The sequence below is a fragment of the Microtus pennsylvanicus genome, chromosome Y (genome assembly GCF_037038515.1).
Source record: "Microtus pennsylvanicus isolate mMicPen1 chromosome Y, mMicPen1.hap1, whole genome shotgun sequence".
Classification (NCBI taxonomy): Eukaryota; Metazoa; Chordata; class Mammalia; order Rodentia; family Cricetidae; genus Microtus; species Microtus pennsylvanicus.
Window position 1 is genome coordinate 12,143,716 of NC_134602.1, and position 19,512 is coordinate 12,163,227.

At 41.5% G+C, this 19,512-nt stretch overlaps 1 non-coding gene across 1 annotated transcript; it reads right to left on the reverse strand.

The window, feature by feature from the left end:
• Window positions 1–18,733: 18,733 nt before the first annotated feature.
• Trnak-cuu (transfer RNA lysine (anticodon CUU)) lies at window positions 18,734–18,806 on the reverse strand. The gene has a single exon. It is a non-coding gene; the product is annotated as a tRNA-Lys (tRNA).
• Window positions 18,807–19,512: the final 706 nt, after the last annotated feature.

A 19,512-nucleotide genomic window follows, 5' to 3' on the forward strand; every position in this document is an offset into this window, starting at 1 on the left:
CTGATCTTCCTCATATGATCTCCATCCACAGAGATTTCAGAAAAATCCTCCCCTGAGAGTGCAAGTTCTTTACAAATGAAAGATTATACAACAGAAGACACATGGGAGATTTATATGGGCAAGCTGTTGAAAGGATAAAGTGACAGAAGAAGTTTTTTGATTAATTAAAGAAAGAATCCTATTCAGCTGATAGGTTAGAACATAGGTAGGTGGAGTAAACAAAATAGAATGCCGGGAGGAAGAGGTAGTGAGCTCAGAGAAGCCATGCTCCCCTCTCCCCGCCAGATGCCATAGCTCTGCTCTCTGAGGCAGATGTCCATGCAGCCAGCCACCATGTCAGACATGCTGAATTTTTCCTGGTAAGTGCACCTCGTTATACTACACTGATTATTAGAAATGGGTTAAAATGCTGAATCTAATGGGCCAGCAGTGTTTAAAAGAATACAGTTTTTGTGTATTTATTTCAGGCACAACTTTCATGCGGCCGTGGTGCTGGAGACACAGCCTCGCTGCTCAAATAACTACAGAATGGCTTGCAGCCTTGTGGACAACTGAATCCACTGAAAGCCTGAGAAAGCTTGGGAAAGAGTAAAGCATGTTTTCTTGGTAGCAGCGATTTCTCGGTCTGCTCTGCTTGCTAGAAGAAAGCAAGGGCTCTCATCTAAAAGAGGCTTGCTGACTCAGCTTCAGCTGCAAAACTCTGCAGCCCTTAAGAGGTCCTGCCACAAAACATTTAAATGGTGTTGATAAAAGCGAACAGAATGCTTGTATGTTTTCAGCAGTAGCAGGAAAAAAAAAAACTGTGTTGTTTTAAAATGCCGGCTTTCTGGGCCATCCTGCCTGGGCAAACTCTGACTGTTTGAGGAAGGAGGGCCAGCTACAGAAAGAGGGCTTGAGTGTTGTCTGTTGCAGCCTCTTTGATGGCAAGGACCTTGAAACACTGTAGACTTGTGGCACTGAATGCGGCTCTGTTCGGTACCTCAGCCACAAGGTTGGAATGGCAGAAAGCTAAGGAATGGTCTACATCTGGCCAGCAAAGCCACAGCTTTAGTCCTACTGAGATTGCTTGGTAAATGAAAGACTCATGTGGTCAGAAAAACAGAGAGAGAAATAGAGTAAAGAGAGATTCAAAGACAAAGAAAATTTTTAAATGATTTACAGTGTGTTAAAACTATGTGCAGGCTAAAATTTGAAGTTCTTAAAGTTAAAAAAAGGAAGAGAGTTGTTGGGTGTGGTAGTACACACCTGTAAACCCAACACATGGGAGGCAGAGGGAGATGGACCTCTGTACCTTCAAGGTGAGGTAGGACACACCTTTAATCCCAGTGCCTTGAAGGCAGAGACAAACAGATCTTTGTGAGTTCAATGTGTAGTAGCATACACCTTTAATCCCAATGCCTGAAAGGCAGAGAGAGGCAGATCTCTGAGACTACAAGGACAGACAGGTATACAGAGTTATTCCAGGTCAAAGATACAGAGACCCTGCCTAAAAGGCAAAAAATAAAAAGGAAAAATTAACAAAATGGAGGTTAAATTGAAGCGCACAAAGATGGAAAATTCACAGCGAATTTTGATATTGTATGCTATTATGCTCTTTTTGAATCATTTGAATTTTGAGGCAGTAGCAATAGCTGCTAAAAGATGTTTCTTTATAAAAGCTGCTGAAATAATCCAACATAGATATTTTGAAAATGCCTTGACTTTGAAATTTGGATCTAAGGACATGATGCTTTGGAAAGGAGTTTCTATTTTGTTTTCACAGAGGGTGATAGTCTGTGGATGCCTCTATCCTAATATGGTAGGATGGACCACGCCCTACTTAAAGGTTGCTGTGAACACCTTTAAAAAATTGCTTCGCTCAACTGCCAACTGAGATAAATCAATAATGATGCCACCATTCAGCAGGAAGCATTTTGGAGAGAAAAAACTGCACCCACGTTCCCAAATATGGCTTATAAATGTTCTTTTACATTTAAAGTGGGATGTGATATAGATATGAATATTTGCATTAGTATAGATTTTGCTTTACTGATAGAAATTTTAGGTCAATTTTGTTACATGTATATGCATTTTTGATCTTAATTAAGGTATTGTGATTGTGTAGTTCATTTAAAAATATAATGTATATAGGTTATTAATGGATAATCATTAATAATAGTCAAGTTTGTAGTCATGTTAGTTAGATTTTCTAGCTACATATATATATATATATATATATATATATATATATATATATATTTCAGTTAGATAGGCATTATTCATATCTCTCTAGACTACAAAATAGGGTATTTAATGTTTTAGCAACTTAGGGTTTTTCATGACAGTGAGGCACTCTACTCTTGGCAGCACATATCTACTTCAGGAAGAAGATGGGCATCACAGAGGATCCTTATGGAGTTTGATAGCCATTTGGGGAAGAAACTGTTCTTTCCTGGGTTGTTGCATAAACTGTACACAGAAAACACTCAGAGAGAGGACTACTGAACTTGCCTAAAGGTGAGGTGATCTTTTCGTGTTCCTGATTCAGGAAAGGGTCAGCAAAACATTCTTCAAGACAAGCAGATAGTGACTGCCTTTGAAATTTCCTGCTTCATGGAAATGTCTGCTGGAAACTATGGGCCTGTAGGCTGAGGATGGTAACACTAACGGTACAGAGGAACTTTGGGTGACTGTCCAGGCAGCGAGATGTCTCTGTCATTTCTAGAGTTTGAAAATGGCTTACTTTTTGTTTGCTTAGGTAATACTGTATTATTCTGGAGTCTCTGATGGAGTTGAAGAAGAGAGAGATAGTTATAGTTTTCCATTTTTATGATAAAAGATAAAATAGATATAAATATTGTAACTGTAATTCTTGCTTGATAACTGTTTTGTTATATGTAATTTTGCTATGTTAAAGTTAACGATTCCGTTCTTGTTTAAACAGAAATAGGAGTCATGATGGAGTATAGGTCATTGGTTAATTAAATAAAGAAACTGTTTGGCCTGAAAGGTTAGAACATAGGTGGGTGGAATAAACATAAGAGAATGCTGGGAGGAATAGGAATTGAGCTTAGAGATGCCATGCACCTCTCCCATGGGCAGAAATGGTAGCTCTGCACTCTGAGGCAGATGGCGATACAGCCAGCCACCAGGTCAGACATGCTAAATCTTTCCTTCTAAGCGCACCTCGTGCTGCAACATACATTATTAGACATGGGTTAAGAGGGTGAAAATAATGGGGCAGGCAGTGTTGAAATGAATAGTTTTGTGTTGTTATTTCGGAGCATAACCTTACAAGGCGGCCCCATGGGGATGCAGCCCTGCTGCTCAAATTTCTACAATCAAGGGGGACATGGAAGAAGGGAAGAAAGAAGAGATAGAGACAGGGATGAATGGATGAATTCAATCATTCATTGGAAAAATGAGTGAACCAATGAATGAGGAGACCTAGTAGGAAAAAAATGTGCTGCATTCCCTCAGAGAGTCAGGTCAAATTAAGGATTGACAAGGTTTTCCACTAAGGAGGAGGCTTATTCCATTTTACCTTCTTTGTGCTCCAGGCCCACCCACAAGAGTGATGATGAGGACAGGGAGAAGAAGAGGAGAGGGTGTACCAGAATTCCCTGGTACAATTTCTCACCCAAATTGTAGACAAATCACCTGACCTGGGACAGCTGATCTACATGCTGGACCCTAACTCGCAGTTTGACAACACTAACATTTTAACCAAGTTTGTGAAGATGAAGGAACCAAAAATAGCCGAGTTATAGGACGGCAGGTTCCTTACAGGATGGGAGTCAGACATCAGTACCATACTGGTATTTGGCCGTTTGATGGGTGTGTGGGTTCTTTGCCAGAATCCACCTAGCCTCATGGATTCCCTACTTTACTGTTATTATGGAGTTGGGGGCATTCATCATATGTGTGCATGTCACACACTAGTGGGCATCATATGTACATGTTTATCCTGTGTGTGGGTGAGTGTGTTCATGAGTTTTATAGCCCAAGTCCTACAGAACATGATCAATGAAAGGGAACACTGTTTTCCAGATATGGCAGAGCAATTATTTAAATGAACTGACAAGGGTTGAATGGCATGGATAAGACCTATGAGAGTTCAAGGCATACCGAATCCAGGCATGACAAAGTAGGTGGCAGACAGAATTCTGGCAAAACTAAGTAGGTAGCTTGATGTCCAACTTACTGGAGAAGAGCAACTGAGCGGAGACACTTTTCACTAAGCAACAAGCTCTTGTGGAGATCAAACATCCTTTGACTTACAGCCAGTACGAATTAAACCATTCATCAAATGAAACCTAATTTTCTCTGATTTTGAGTATACATTTGTGTCCCTTCCTGATTAATCTACTCTTTATCCTCTTAAGTCCCAATACCTCACGCTGATATCGGTCACATCTTTCCATTTGACATGGTTTTCCCTCAAGCTTCATACCGCCCCGAGATCATACAACTTTTTGTCCCCTCTCCACTGCTTCCTTGACAGCCATCTTGTCCTTTACCACACCACGCATCCCCAGTCCTTTACTCTCCAAGGGGAAAAGACCATAAATCCTGCTTTGTTTTGAGGCATGTATTTCTGTGATGCCCCATCCACCAAACACAATCCATCATTTACCAAATAACACAACATGTTAACAAATTTTTATTCTTTGAGAAAGAATAATCCATTGGAAAAGATACCAGGATTCATAGAAGACCTGAGGTATCTCTGAAAACACACATTCCCAAGGAGAGAATTAAGTCTGCCCCTCAAAATTTGAGAATTTCACTTTAACAGATCTTCACCAAATCATAGACATAGATATGGAAGTCATTATCAAACTTGATGAAATACACAGAAGGTTTGTTGGGAACTTGGCAAATAATTTTACCTATCTCTTGGGTTCCATCTTTTTTGTTGTACTGCACTCTTTTGCCCTCCAAGGAATCCCTGCCTAATTCCAAAGTCACCTCTACTGGAGGACATTCAGGCGTGATGTGGAGGTTGCCTTCAATGGAATCATCATGATGGTGGTAAAGGTACAGGACCGGATCATTCTCGTTGACAATGTAGAAACAGGTCGTTATGGTCTGCACCTCATCTGGGACCACGCCACTCCACTCTTCCTTAGAGCCTGGCATGATGTGGAGGTTGCCTTCCAGGTAGTCATCCAGGAGGTGGTAAATGTACAAGACCGGATCTTTCTTGTAGGTAATATAAAACCAGGTCTTCATGATTGGCACCTCTTCTAGGACCATCCCGTTCCAGTCATTCTTAGAGCCATTTGTGCCCATGAATGTATGTTTCACTGCTCTGCCAACTATGGTGTTTGAGAGATGAGTGTCTGTCACCTGAGGAAATGGCACATTGTTCGGCAGGATCTTCAGGTTTAAAATCCTTTCATCACTATGAAGCTCCAAGCCATAGACACAATCAATCCCATCATATTTCAACAAATAGAGAGAGGGATATGTTGGCAGTTGATCTAGAATGATGGCTTTCCAATGGGTGACTGGTTCATTGGCTTCCTTCCAGCCATGAGAAATTCTGCGGCCAACAATATTCTCCAGGGCCTCAAAAGGCTTACTAAGTTTTTGCTTCTGGAGCGATGGCCCATTCTTCTTCTGGAGATGTGGCATGCAACTCATACTAAGAGGCATCTTCATCATGGCGGGAGACTTTCTGAGATAGGCCACAGCACTCCTGTTCCTCTGTCTCTTGGCTCTGTTTCTGTGCTTGGGCTTCATAGCTGCCAATCTCTGCATAGGAAGAACTCTTCAGTTTAAATCAGACACAAAGTGGTTTCCTCCACCATAAGTGCCTGCAAGGATAAGAAGGTGAGCATGTGAGGTCAAGGCTCTTTTTAGGAATAACTTTGGAGCAGGTGAAAAAGGCAGGGCTGAATAGATTTGGATACCTAAATGGAATATGTTCTTAAGAAATTAATAGGAAAATTATCAAACTCTTGTCTACAGCTCAGTATATGTGTATCATAGACATATTCCTGCTGCAAAATGCAATTGACCTCTACTGAGAAACCTATTTCCTGACTTACTATATCAAGGAGAGAGGAAGCTATGCCTATACCTAAAGTGAGAAAGAAATATCTGAACAGATGGCAAAGAATTCAAAGAACAGCCACTCCTCTCCTTACCACTCAAGCTACTGGTTAGTTGGCTGATCTATAACCACCTGCCCAAGGTCATGGCACTCCAGTCCACTGGCTCTCTCTATTGTGTCTCCTGATCCAGATCCAGGTTGATTACATAAAGATATTCTGTATCTTCATTAGAGAAGTGAGTACTGTGAGTCAAACTGCCAAAAGAAAGAAACCTTAATCTGTGCAACAGCACCTATTAGAAATAATTATCTTTTAAAACACATATGGACAAAGAGGATGTTTGCCATTTAAGTGGACTGAGGAATTGGACATTTTTAGCAAAGATAGAGTGGGGAGAATACCCGACATTAATCGTCCCCCAGCTATCAAATATAGGAGCTGTTAACGACATAAATTTTGGACCAGAGCAGATTTGAAAGAAACCTTTCTTTCACTACAGTGGTCCTAGTTGCTTCCTAAACATATTTACCAAAAGAAAATATCTTGGCTCTCTAGATTCCAACTTCTGGAAATTCGGTTGAACAGTTGTGGAGCCCAAGAGCTGAACTGACCTCCTCAGCCACCGTGAAGATAGTAAGCCCACCTTCACAGAAGACTAGTGCTTCATGTGGAACAGAGTTGCCACCCCCAACCAAATCTTTGTGACATCATCAAGGCTCTACTTATGTCATAAAACTCTTCCTAGCCAGGTTTCTTCCCTACTAACCCCCAGAAATATCCAGCATACAGGTCCTAAAATGCTGCTCATACAGCCCCATGAAGACCCAAAATAAAAACCCCAATCTTCTTCCCAATTACTTGAGTCATATTTTCCAAGTAACTCAACGCCTTTATGTGTTTTTTTTTTCTGTAAAATAATTTTTGGTTTGAGTCAACAACTCACATGAATGTTTTTTTTTCCTAGCTCCAATGTCCTCATTGGTTATTTTCTATTGATTTTTCCATTACTTCATAATAATAATTATCAAAATTTCCACTTCTCTTCCTCCTCCCACATTCTTCTAGCTCTGCAAATAAACCTCTCCACTCAAACACCAGTCCAAATAGAGGGCAGGGTACTTTGAGCTGTGGGAAGTCCAAGCCCCCCTTTATCCATCTAGATTTAGCAAGGTATGCATCCACAAATAATATGATCACAAAAAGCCAGTGTATGATATGCAGACAATTGCAAGTGCCATTATCTTTGGCTTCTCCGTCTGCCCCAATTGTCAGCCACATTCAGAGCTTCCAGTTTGATCCCATGTTCTTTCATTCCCAGGTCACTGGATTAGTTGAAATCCCCTTAGTTCAGGCACAGTGTCTCATAGTGTGGACCAAGCCCTTATATTCCTGACATCCTTGCTCTTTTTCTCCATCCATCTGCTCTTCCACTGGAGCTTGGAAGCTCCATCTAGTTTTCTGATTTTGACTCTGACTTGATCTCCATCATTTGCCAAACAAAAGTTCCATGGTTGTTTTCAAGATAGTCAGTCATCAGTCTGACTATGGGACAAGGCACACATAGTTCCTAGGGACATGTCACAGAGCGGTCAACTTCTCCTCCCTGCTTAAGTACCTAGAGAGGGTCACCCTATGGCCTTCTGAGAACCACTCGAGAGATATCGATCTTGACATCCCCAGAATGGCCCCATTAATTGAGATAACATTAGTGTATGTGCATTAACTTGTGTGTGTTTGTGTGTGTGTATTTAAATCACAATAACAAATGGATTGTAACATTGAAATTTCTTCTCATCTTGAGAAGAATATTTGCTACAGAAACACTCTCACAGTAATAGTGAGAGTGTAAACTATCTAAGAAAGGAGAAATAACTGGAGGAATCCCCCAGGAGTTAGGCTCAGTGTCCCAGGAATTACACCCAAGGAAAGTCAATGAACTCAGTGATGGAAGATAAAACCCAGCCTAAATAAAACCCTAAATCATTTAGGTGGAACATGAGATACTCTTACAACAGTTACAAGAGGTCTAAAATGCCTGGACTGGAACATAAGGGGAACACAATGACGTGGAGCTGAGAGTGCATGGCAAAACTGATTGGATCTGGCAAAAATTATGTAAGCATACCAAGGAAACCACCAGTGGGACAAAACCCTAAGAAATCTGTATGACAACATATCATGTTGAACATAATGAGATTTATAGACAAAGGAAAGATCTTAATTATGTCACTGTCACACAGGTGATGATGAACCAGTTCCATCGTAGAGTGACTCCCTGCTGTGTTTAAGATAACCTGTCAATTCTGTCTAGTCAGTTACAAGGAAATTTGCATTAATTGCACAGATTAACTATCAGCATCATTTACTGCACAATCAAAAGCAAGGCAAAGAAATCATAGACATGTTGTTGAATGCTGATGATGTTATTGGGAGTTTTGATGGGTTTTTTTCTTAAAGGGAAATCATCGGTGACTCTCATGCATGAAGCAGATCCTTTCTCTGTGATGTTTCCTGAATAGCCACTGAGATACCAGCCCATTGAGTTGTGGTCTCTCTCTCTTTTAAAAATCAACTTCTACCTTCAGCTTGATCTCTTGCTTGAGCTTCCCTTCCGGCTACTAGGCTCCTTTTCTGATCCTGCAGAGGGCTTTTGTAAGGGATTGTGATCTCTAAGTTTTTCCCCTTTCAAGAACTAATCATTCTATTAATCACAATTCTAAACTGCTGTGGGAGTTTGTTTGTGACTTATGCCTTCACATGTGATACAAGCGACCTGTGTGTATAGGGTCTTCTCTCTGTTCATGTGGGGAAGGCATGGCAGCAGGAGTAGATGGCTGCTCATTCTCTGTAAGGAAATCAGTAAACAGTGGGGACCAAGTACAAGGATGTCCTGAAATATTAAGTCTTGTCCTTTCAAGGCCCCAAAGCCTCCAGCTAGTTTCAGGGTCACACAATCTCTGAAACCCACCGAGCATGAAGTATTCAGAACCAGAAGCCTGTGTGTGCCATATAATGTATTCATCGTGAGTACACCAATCTGTTTTTTTTTTAATGCTACATCATTTTTTCCCATCAGAACGATCTATATTACCAATAAACCAAATTTGCTGCATCTTTGGTGTCCTAGAATTGCTTTAAATTGTTGCTGGGACAGTCTTACAAACCTTCCTGTGCTGTTATGAGACCTTAAGGGGACAGCACTTATTTCAGAAATCAAAGGCAGTTGGGTTCAATCCTATGGTTAGCTGTTAGCTAGACACTGGAAGGATGGATTTGACTAAGAAAGGGAGGCAGCATACATGGAGGCAGGTAACCTTTCCTTTGCAAAATGACCCATTTTGAGGCCTTAGTTCAGGCTCTTCTCTTCTCCTAATCTTGGTTTCTTTATTAGTTTAGGAGAAGAATTAAAACTCCATTTACAGTATCTGTGAACCTGAATGAGTTAAGTATGTGTGACCAACTTGATGTCTGCCTGTCTGTCAACAGGGCCAGAGTTCAGGGGCATCTGATGCATAGCACAGGGATGTCAGCCATCAATCTCTGGTCCACCTAACTCTACAGCATTAGAGTTGTCATGGTTGCTCATCTGATCTTCCTCATATGATCTCCATCCACAGAGATGTCAGAAAAATCCTCCCCTGAGAGTGCAAGTTCTTTACAAATGAAAGATTATACAACAGAAGACACATGGGAGATTTATATGGGCAAGCTGTTGAAAGGATAAAGTGACAGAAGAAGTTTTTTGATTAATTAAAGAAAGAATCCGCTTCAGCTGATAGGTTAGAACATAGGTAGGTGGAGTAAACAAAATAGAATGCCGAGAGGAAGAGGTAGTGAGCTCAGAGAAGCCATGCTGCCCTCTCCCCGGCAGATGCCAAAGCTCTGCTCTCTGAGGCAGATGTCGATGCAGCCAGCCACCATGTCACACATGCTGAATTTTTCCTGGTAAGTGCACCTCATTATACTACACTGATTATTAGAAATGGGTTAAAATGCTGAATCTAATGGGCCAGCAGTGTTTAAAAGAATACAGTTTTTATGTATTTATTTCAGGCATAACTTTCATGCGGCCGTGGGTCTGGGGACACAGCCTCGCTGCTCAAATAACTACAGAATGGCTTGCAGCCTTGTGGACAACTGAATCCACTGAAAGCCTGAGAAAGCTTGGGAAAGAGTAAAGCATGTTTTCTTGGTAGCAGCGATTTCTCGGTCTGCTCTGCTTGCTAGAAGAAAGCAAGGGCTCTCATCTAAAAGAGCCTTGCTGACTCAGCTTCAGCTGCAAAACCCTGCAGCCCTTAAGAGGTCCTGCCACAAAACATTTAAATGGTGTTGATAAAAGCCAACAGAATGCCTGTATGTTTTCAGCAGTAGCAGGAAAAAAAAAACTGTGTTGTTTTAAAATGCCGGCTTTCTGGGCCATCCTGCCTGGGCAAACTCTGACTATTTGAGGAAGGAGGGCCAGCTACAGAAAGAGGGCTTGAGTGTTGTCTGTTGCAGCCTCTTTGATGGCAAGGACCTTGAAACACTGTAGACTTGTGGCACTGAATGCGGCTCTGTTCGGTACCTCAGCCACAAGGTTGGAATGGCAGAAAGCTAAGGAATGGGCTACATCTGGCCAGCAAAGCCACGGCTTTAGTCCTACTGAGATTGCTTGGTAAATGAAAGACTCATGTGGTCAGAAAAACAGAGAGAGAAATAGAGTAAAGAGAGATTCAAAGACAAAGAAAATTTTTAAATGATTTACAGTGTGTTAAAAATATGTGCAGGCTAAAATTTGAAGTTCTTAAAGTTAAAAAAAGGAAGAGAGTTGTTGGGTGTGGTCGTACACACCTGTAAACCCAACACATGGGAGGCAGAGGGAGGTTTGACCTCTGTACCTTCAAGGTGAGGTAGCACACGCCTTTAATCCCAGTGCCTTGAAGGCAGAGACAAACAGATAATTGTGAGTTCAAAGTGTAGTAGCATACACCTTTAATCACAATGCCTGAAAGGCAGAGAGTGGCAGATCTCTGAGACTACAAGGACAGACAGGTATACAGAGTTATTCCAGGTCAAAGATACAGAGAACCTGTCTCAAAAGGCAAAAAATAAAAGGGAAAAATAAACAAAATAGAGGTTAAATTGAAGCGCACAAAGATGGAAAATTCACAGCGAATTTTGATATTGTATGCTATTATGCTCTTTTTGAATCATGTGAATTTTGAGGCAGTAGCAATAGCTGTTAAAAGATGTTTCTTTATAAAGGCTGCTGAAATAATCCAACATAGATATTTTGAAAATGCCTTGACTTTGAAATTTGGATCTAAGGACATGATGCTTTGGAAAGGAGTTTCTATTTTGTTTTCACAGAGGGTGATAGTCTGTGGATGCCTCTATACTAATATGGTAGGATGGACCACGCCCTACTTAAAGGTTGCTGTGAACACCTTTAAAAAATTGCTTCGCTCAACTGCCAACTGAGATAAATCAATAATGATGCCACCATTCAGCAGGAAGCATTTTGGAGAGAAAAAACTGCACCCACGTTCCCAAATATGGCTTATGAACGTTCTTTTACATTTAAAGTGGGATGTGATATAGATATGAATATTTGCATTAGTATAGATTTTGCTTTACTGATAGAGATTTTAGGTCAATTTTGTTACATGTATATGCATTTTTGATCTTAATTAAGGTATTGTGATTGTGTAGTTCATTTAAAAATATAATGTATATAGGTTATTAATGGATAATCATTAATAATAGTCAAGTTTGTAGTCATGTTAGTTAGATTTTCTAGCTACATATATATATATATATATATATATTTCAGTTAGATAGGCATTATTCATATCTCTCTAGACTACAAAATAGGGTATTTAATGTTTTAGTACCTTAGGGTTTTTCATGACAGTGAGACACTCTACTCTTGGCAGCACATATCTACTTCTGGAAGAAGATGGGCATCAAAAAGGATCCTTATGGAGTTTGATAGCCATTTGGGGAAGAAACTGCTCTTGCCTGGATTGTTGCATAAACTGTACACAGAAAACACTCAGAGAGAGGACTACTGAACTTGCCTAAAGGCGAGATGATCTTTTCGTGTTCCTGATTCAGGAAAGTGTCAGCAAAACATTCTTCAAGACAAGCAGATAGCGACTGCCTTTGAAATTTCCTGCTTCATGGAAATGTCTGCTGGAAACTATGGGCCTGTAGGTTGAGGATGGTAACACCAACGGTACAGAGGAACTTTCGGTGACTGTCCAGGCAGCGAGATGTCTCTGTCATTTCTAGAGTTTGAAAATGGCTTACTTTTTGTTTGCTTAGGTAATACTGTATTATTCTGGAGTCTCTGATGGAGTTGAAGAATAGATAGATAGCTATAGTTTTCCATTGTTATGATAAAAGATAAAATAGATATAAATATTGTAACTGTAATTCTTGCTTGATAACTGTTTTGTTATATGTAATTTTGCTATGTTAAAGTTAAAGATTCCGTTCTTGTTTAAACAGAAATAGGAGTAATGATGGAGTATAGGTCATTGGTTAATTAAATAAAGAAACTGTTTGGCCTGAAAGGTTAAAACATAGGTGGGTGGAATAAACATAAGAGAATGCTGGGAGGAATAGGAATTGAGCTTAGAGATGCCATGCACCTCTCCCATGGGCAGAAATGGTAGCTCTGCACTCTGAGGCAGATGGCGATACAGCCAGCCACCAGGTCAGACATGCTAAATCTTTCCTTCTAAGCGCACCTCGTGCTGCAACATACATTATTAGACATGGGTTAAGAGGGTGAAAATAATGGGGCAGGCAGTGTTGAAATGAATAGTTTTGTGTTGTTATTTCGGAGCATAACCTTACAAGGCGGCCCCATGGGGATGCAGCCCTGCTGCTCAAATTTCTACAATCAAGGGGGACATGGAAGAAGGGAAGAAAGAAGAGAGAGAGACAAGGAAGAATGGATGAATTAAATCATTCATTGGAAAAATGAGTGAACCAATGAATGAGGAGACCTAGTATGAAAAAATGTGCTGCATTCCCTCAGAGAGACAGGTCAAATTAAGGATTGACAAGGTTTTCCACTAAGGAGGAGGCTTATTCCATTTTACCTTCTTTGTGCTCCAGGCCCACCCACAAGAGTGATGATGAGGACAGGGAGAAGAAGAGGAGAGGGTGTACCAGAATTCCCTGGTACAATATCTCACCCAAATTGTAGCCAAATCACCTGACCTGGGACAGCTGATCTACATGCTGGACCCTAACTCCGAATTTGACAACCCTAACATTTTAACCAAGTTTGTGAAGATGAAGGAACCAAAAATAGCCCAGTTACAGGACGGCAGGTTCCTTACAGGATGGGAGTCAGACATCAGTACCATACTGGTATTTGGCAGTTTGATGGGTGTGTGGGGTCTTTGCCAGACTCCACCTAGCATCATGGATTCCCTACTTTACTGATATTATGGAGTTCTGTGCATTCATCATATGTGTGCATGTCACACACTAGTGGGCATCATATGTACATGTTTATCCTGTGTGTGGGTGAGTGTGTTCATGAGTTTTATAGCCCAAGTCCTACAGAACATGATCAATGAAAGGGAACACTGTTTTCCAGATATGGCAGGGCAATTATTTAAATGAACTGACAAGGGTTGGATGGCATGGATAAGACCTATGAGAGTTCAAGGCATACCGAATCCAGGCATGACAAAGTAGGTGGCAGACAGAATTCTGGCAAAACTAAGTAGGTAGCTTGATGTCCAACTTACTGGAGAAGAGCAACTGAGCGGAGACACTTTTCACTAAGCAACATGCTCTAGTGGAGATCAAACATCCTTTGACTTACAGCCAGTACGAATTAAACCATTCATCAAATGAAACCTAATTTTCTCTGATTTTGAGTATACATTTGTGTCCCTTCCTGATTAATCTACTCTTTATCCTCTTAAGTCCCAATACCTCACGCTGATAGCGGTCACATCTTTCCATTTGACATGGTTTTCCCTCAAGCTTCATACCGCCCCGAGATCATACAACTTTTTGTCCCCTCTCCACTGCTTCCTTGACAGCCATCTTGTCTTTTACCACACCACGCATCCCCAGTCCTTTACTCTCCAAGGGGAAAAGACCATAAATCCTGCTTTGTTTTAAGGCATGTATTTCTGTGATGCCCCATCCACCAAACACAATCCATCATTGACCAAATAACACAACATGTTAACAAATTTTTATTCTTTGAGAAAGAATAATCCATTGGAAAAGATACCAGGATTCATAGAAGACCTGAGGTATCTCTGAAAACACACATTCCCAAGGAGAGAATTAAGTCTGCCCCTCAAATTTTGAGAATTTCACTTTAACAGATCTTCACCAAATCATAGACATAGATATGGAAGTCATTATCAAACTTGATGAAATACACAGAAGGTTTGTTGGGAACTTGGCAAATAATTTTACCTATCTCTTGGGTTCCATCTTTTTTGTTGTACTGCACTCTTTTGCCCTCCAAGGAATCCCTGCCTAATTCCAAAGTCACCTCTCCTGGAGGACATTCAGGCGTGATGTGGAGGTTGCCTTCAATGGAATCATCATGATGGTGGTAAAGGTACAGGACCGGATCATTCTCGTTGACAATGTAGAAACAGGTCGTTATGGTCTGCACCTCATCTGGGACCACGCCACTCCACTCTTCCTTAGAGCCTGGCATGATGTGGAGGTTGCCTTCCAGGTAGTCATCCAGGAGGTGGTAAATGTACAAGACCGGATCTTTCTTGTAGGTAATATAAAACCAGGTCTTCATGATTGGCACCTCTTCTAGGACCATCCCGTTCCAGTCATTCTTAGAGCCATTTGTGCCCATGAATGTATGTTTCACTGCTCTGCCAACTATGGTGTTTGAGAGATGAGTGTCTGTCACCTGAGGAAATGGCACATTGTTCGGCAGGATCTTCAGGTTTAAAATCCTTTCATCACTATGAAGCTCCAAGCCATAGACACAATCAATCCCATCATATTTCAACAAATAGAGAGAGGGATATGTTGGCAGTTGATCTAGAATGATGGCTTTCCAATGGGTGACTGGTTCATTGGCTTCCTTCCAGCCATGAGAAATTCTGCGGCCAACAATATTCTCCAGGGCCTCAAAAGGCTTACTAAGTTTTTGCTTCTGGAGCGATGGCCCATTCTTCTTCTGGAGATGTGGCATGCAACTCATACTAAGAGGCATCTTCATCATGGCGGGAGACTTTCTGAGATAGGCCACAGCACTCCTGTTCCTCTGTCTCTTGGCTCTGTTTCTGTGCTTGGGCTTCATAGCTGCCAATCTCTGCATAGGAAGAACTCTTCAGTTTAAATCAGACACAAAGTGGTTTCCTCCACCATAAGTGCCTGCAAGGATAAGAAGGTGAGGATGTGAGGTCAAGGCTCTTTTTAGGAATAACTTTGGAGCAGGTGAAAAAGGCAGGGATGAATAGATTTGGATACCTAAATGTAATATGTTCTTAAGAAATTAATAGGAAAATTATCAAACTCTTGTCTACAGCTCAGTATATGTGTATCAGAGACATATTCCTGCTGCAAAATGCAATTGACCTCTACTGAGAAACCTACTTCCTGACTTACTATATCAATGAGAGAGGAAGCTATGCCTATACCTAAAGTGAGAAAGAAATATCTGAACAGATGGCAAAGAATTCAAAGAACAGCCACTCCTCTCCTTACCACTCAAGCTACTGGTTAGTTGGCTGATCTATAACCACCTGCCCAAGGTCATGGCACTCCAGTCCACTGGCTCTCTCTATTGTGTCTCCTGATCCAGATGCAGGTTGATTACATAAAGATATTCTGTATCTTCATTAGAGAAGTGAGTACTGTGAGTCAAACTGCCAAAAGAAAGAAACATTAATCTGTGCAACAGCACCTATTAGAAATAATTATCTTTTAAAACACATATGGACAAAGAGGATCTTTGCCATTTAAGTGGACTGAGGAATTGGACATTTTTAGCAAAGATAGAGTGGGGAGAATACCTGACATTAATCGTCCCCCAGCTATCAAATATAGGAGCTGTTAACGACATAAATTTTGGACCCAGAGCAGATTTGAAAGAAACCTTTCTTTCACTACAGTGGTCCTAGTTGCTTCCTAAACATATTTACCAAAAGAAAATATCTTGGCTCTCTAGATTCCAACTTCTGGAAATTCGGTTGAACAGTTGTGGAGCCCAAGAGCTGAACTGACCTCCTCAGCCACCGTGAAGATAGTAAGCCCACCTTCACAGAAGACTAGTGCTTCATGTGGAACAGAGTTGCCACCCCCAACCAAAGCTTTGTGACATCATCAAGGCTCTACTTATGTCATAAAACTCCTCCTAGCCAGGTTTCTTCCCTACTAACCCCCAGAAATATCCAGCATACAGGTCCTAAAATGCTGCTCATACAGCCCCATGAAGACCCAAAATAAAAACCCCAATCTTCTTCCCAATTACTTGAGTCATATTTTCCAAGTAACGCAACGCATTTATGTGTTTTTTTTTTCTGTAAAATAATTTTTGGTTTGAGTCAACAACTCACATGAATGTTTTTTTTTCCTAGCTCCAATGTCCTGATTGGTTATTTTCTATTGATTTTTCCATTACTTCATAATAATAATTATCAAAATTTCCACTTCTCTTCCTCCTCCCACATTCTTCTAGCTCTGCAAATAAACCTCTCCACTCAAACACCAGTCCAAATAGAGGGCAGGGTACTTTGAGCTGTGGGAAGTCCAAGCCCACCCTTCATCCATCCAGATTTAGCAAGGTATGCATCCACAAATAATATGATCACAAAAAGCCAGTGTATGATATGCAGACAATTGCAAGTGCCATTATCTTTGGCTTCTCCGTCTGCCCCAATTGTCAGCCACATTCAGAGCTTCCAGTTTGATCCCATGTTCTTTCATTCCCAGGTCACTGGATTAGTTGAAATCCCCTTAGTTCAGGCACAGTGTCTCATAGTGTGGACCAAGCCCTTATATTCCTGACATCCTTGCTCTTTTTCTCCATCCATCTGCTCTTCCACTGGAGCTTGGAAGCTCCATCTAGTTTTCTGATTTTGACCCTGACTTGATCTCCATCATTTGCCAAACAAAAGTTCCATGGTGGTTTTCAAGATAGTCAGTCATCAGTCTGACTATGGGACAAGGCACACATAGTTCCTAGGGATATGTCACAGTGCGGTCAACTTCTCCTCCCTGCTTAAGTACCTAGAGAGGGTCACCCTATGGCCTTCTGAGAACCATTCGAGAGATATTGATCTTGACATCCCCAGAATGGCCCCATTAATTGAGATAACATTAGTGTATGTGCATTAACTTGTGTGTGTTTGTGTGGGTGTATTTAAATCACAATAACAAATGGATTGTAACATTGAAATGTCTTCTCATCTTGAGAAGAATATTTGCTACAGAAACACTCTCACAGTAATAGTGAGAGTGTAAACTATCTAAGAAAGGAGAAATAACTGGAGGAATCCCCCAGGAGTTAGGCTCAGTGTCCCAGGAATTACGCCCAAGGAAAGTCAATGAACTCAGTGATGGAAGATAAAACCCAGCCTAAATAAAACCCTAAATCATTTAGGTGGAACATGAGATACTCTTACAACAGTTACAAGAGGTCTAAAATGCCTAGACTGGAACATAAGGGGAACACAATTACGTGGAGCTGAGAGTGCATGGCAAAACTGATTGGATCTGGCAAAAATTATGTAAGCATACCAAGGAAACCACCAGTGGGACAAAACCCTAAGAAATCTGTATGACAACATATCATGTTGAACATAATGAGATTTATAGACAAAGGAAAGATCTTAATTATGTCACTGTCACACAGGTGATGATGAACCAGTTCCATCGTAGAGTGACTCCCTGCTGTGTTTAAGATAACCTGTCAATTCTGTCTAGTCAGTTACAAGGAAATTTGCATTAATTGCACAGATTAACTATCAGCATCATTTACTGCACAATCAAAGGCAAGGCAAAGAAATCATAGACATGTTGTTGAATGCTGATGATGTTATTGGGAGTTTTGATGGGTTTTTTTCTTAAAGGGTGACTCTCATCGGTGACTCTCATGCATGAAGCAGATCCTTTCTCTGTGATGTTTCCTGAATAGCCACTGAGATACCAGCCCATTGAGTTGTGGTCTCTCTCTCTTTTAAAAAGCAACTTCTACCTTCAGCTTGATCTCTTGCTTGAGCTTCCCTTCCTGCTACTAGGCTCCTTTTCTGATCCTGCAGAGGGCTTATGTAAGGTGATGTGGGCGTGTCATATATCAATCTGTTGATTTCATTGGCTAAGCAATAACGGAACTGCCTCGGCCCATTTCATTGGTTAGAAGATAGGTGGGAGGAGTAGACAGAACAGAATGCCAGGAGGAAGAGGAAGTGAGGTCAGACTCCGCAGCTCTGCTCTCCGGAGCAGACGCAGGAGAGACGCCATGCTACCTGCTCCAGGGAAGACGCACGCTATGAAGCTCCAACCCAAGATGGACTTAGGCTAGAATCTTCCCGGTAAGCGCACCTAGGGGCGCTACACAGATGATTAGAAATGGGCCAGAGCAGTGTTTAAAAGAATACCGTGTCCGTGTCATTATTTGGGGCATAAGCTAGCCGAGCCAGGCGGCTGGGGATTTGGGGACGCAACCCTGCCGCCGTCCATATTACTACAAATGGCGCCCAACGTGGGGCTCGAACCCACGACCCTGGGATTAAGAGTCCCATGCTCTACCGACTGAGCTAGCCGGGCCAGGCGGCTGGGGATTTGGGGACGCAACCCTGCCGCCGTCCATATTACTACAAATGACGCCCAGACGTGTGGCTAACTGAGTCCACAGAAAGCCTGAGAAAGCTTAGAAAAGAATAGAGTAAAGCATGTTTCTTACGGCAATTTCTTGGGTCTGCTCTACTTGCTAGAGGCAAGCAAGCGCCTCATCTAAGAGAGGCTTCCTGACTCAGCTTCAGCTGCAAAGCCTGCAGCTCATTAAGAGGTCCTGCCATGAAACACTTAAACAGTGTTGACGAAAAGCTGAACGCATGTTTTTCGGTTTTCAGCCGTAGCAGGAAAAAAGCTGCGCTGTTTAAAAATGCCGGCTTTCTGGGCCATCCTGCCAGGGCAAACTCTGACTGTTTGAGGCAGGAGGGCCAGCTACCGAGAGAGGATTTGAGTGTTGTCTGTTGTAGCTTGCTGGCTGGCAGGGACCTTGAACCGCCATAGAGGTGTGGCTATAAACATGGCTGCAGCCTGTATATCTGCCATGAGGCTGGAAAGCTAAGGAATGGACTGGATCTAGCTGGCAAAGCCATGCCTTTAGTCCTACTGAGATTGCTTGGCAAATTAAAGACTCACGTGGTCAGAAAAAAAGAGATATACAGTTAAAGAGAGATTCAAAGACAGAGAAAATTTCTGAGTGGTTTAAAGTGTGTTAAAATATATGCAAGCTGAAAGTTGAAGT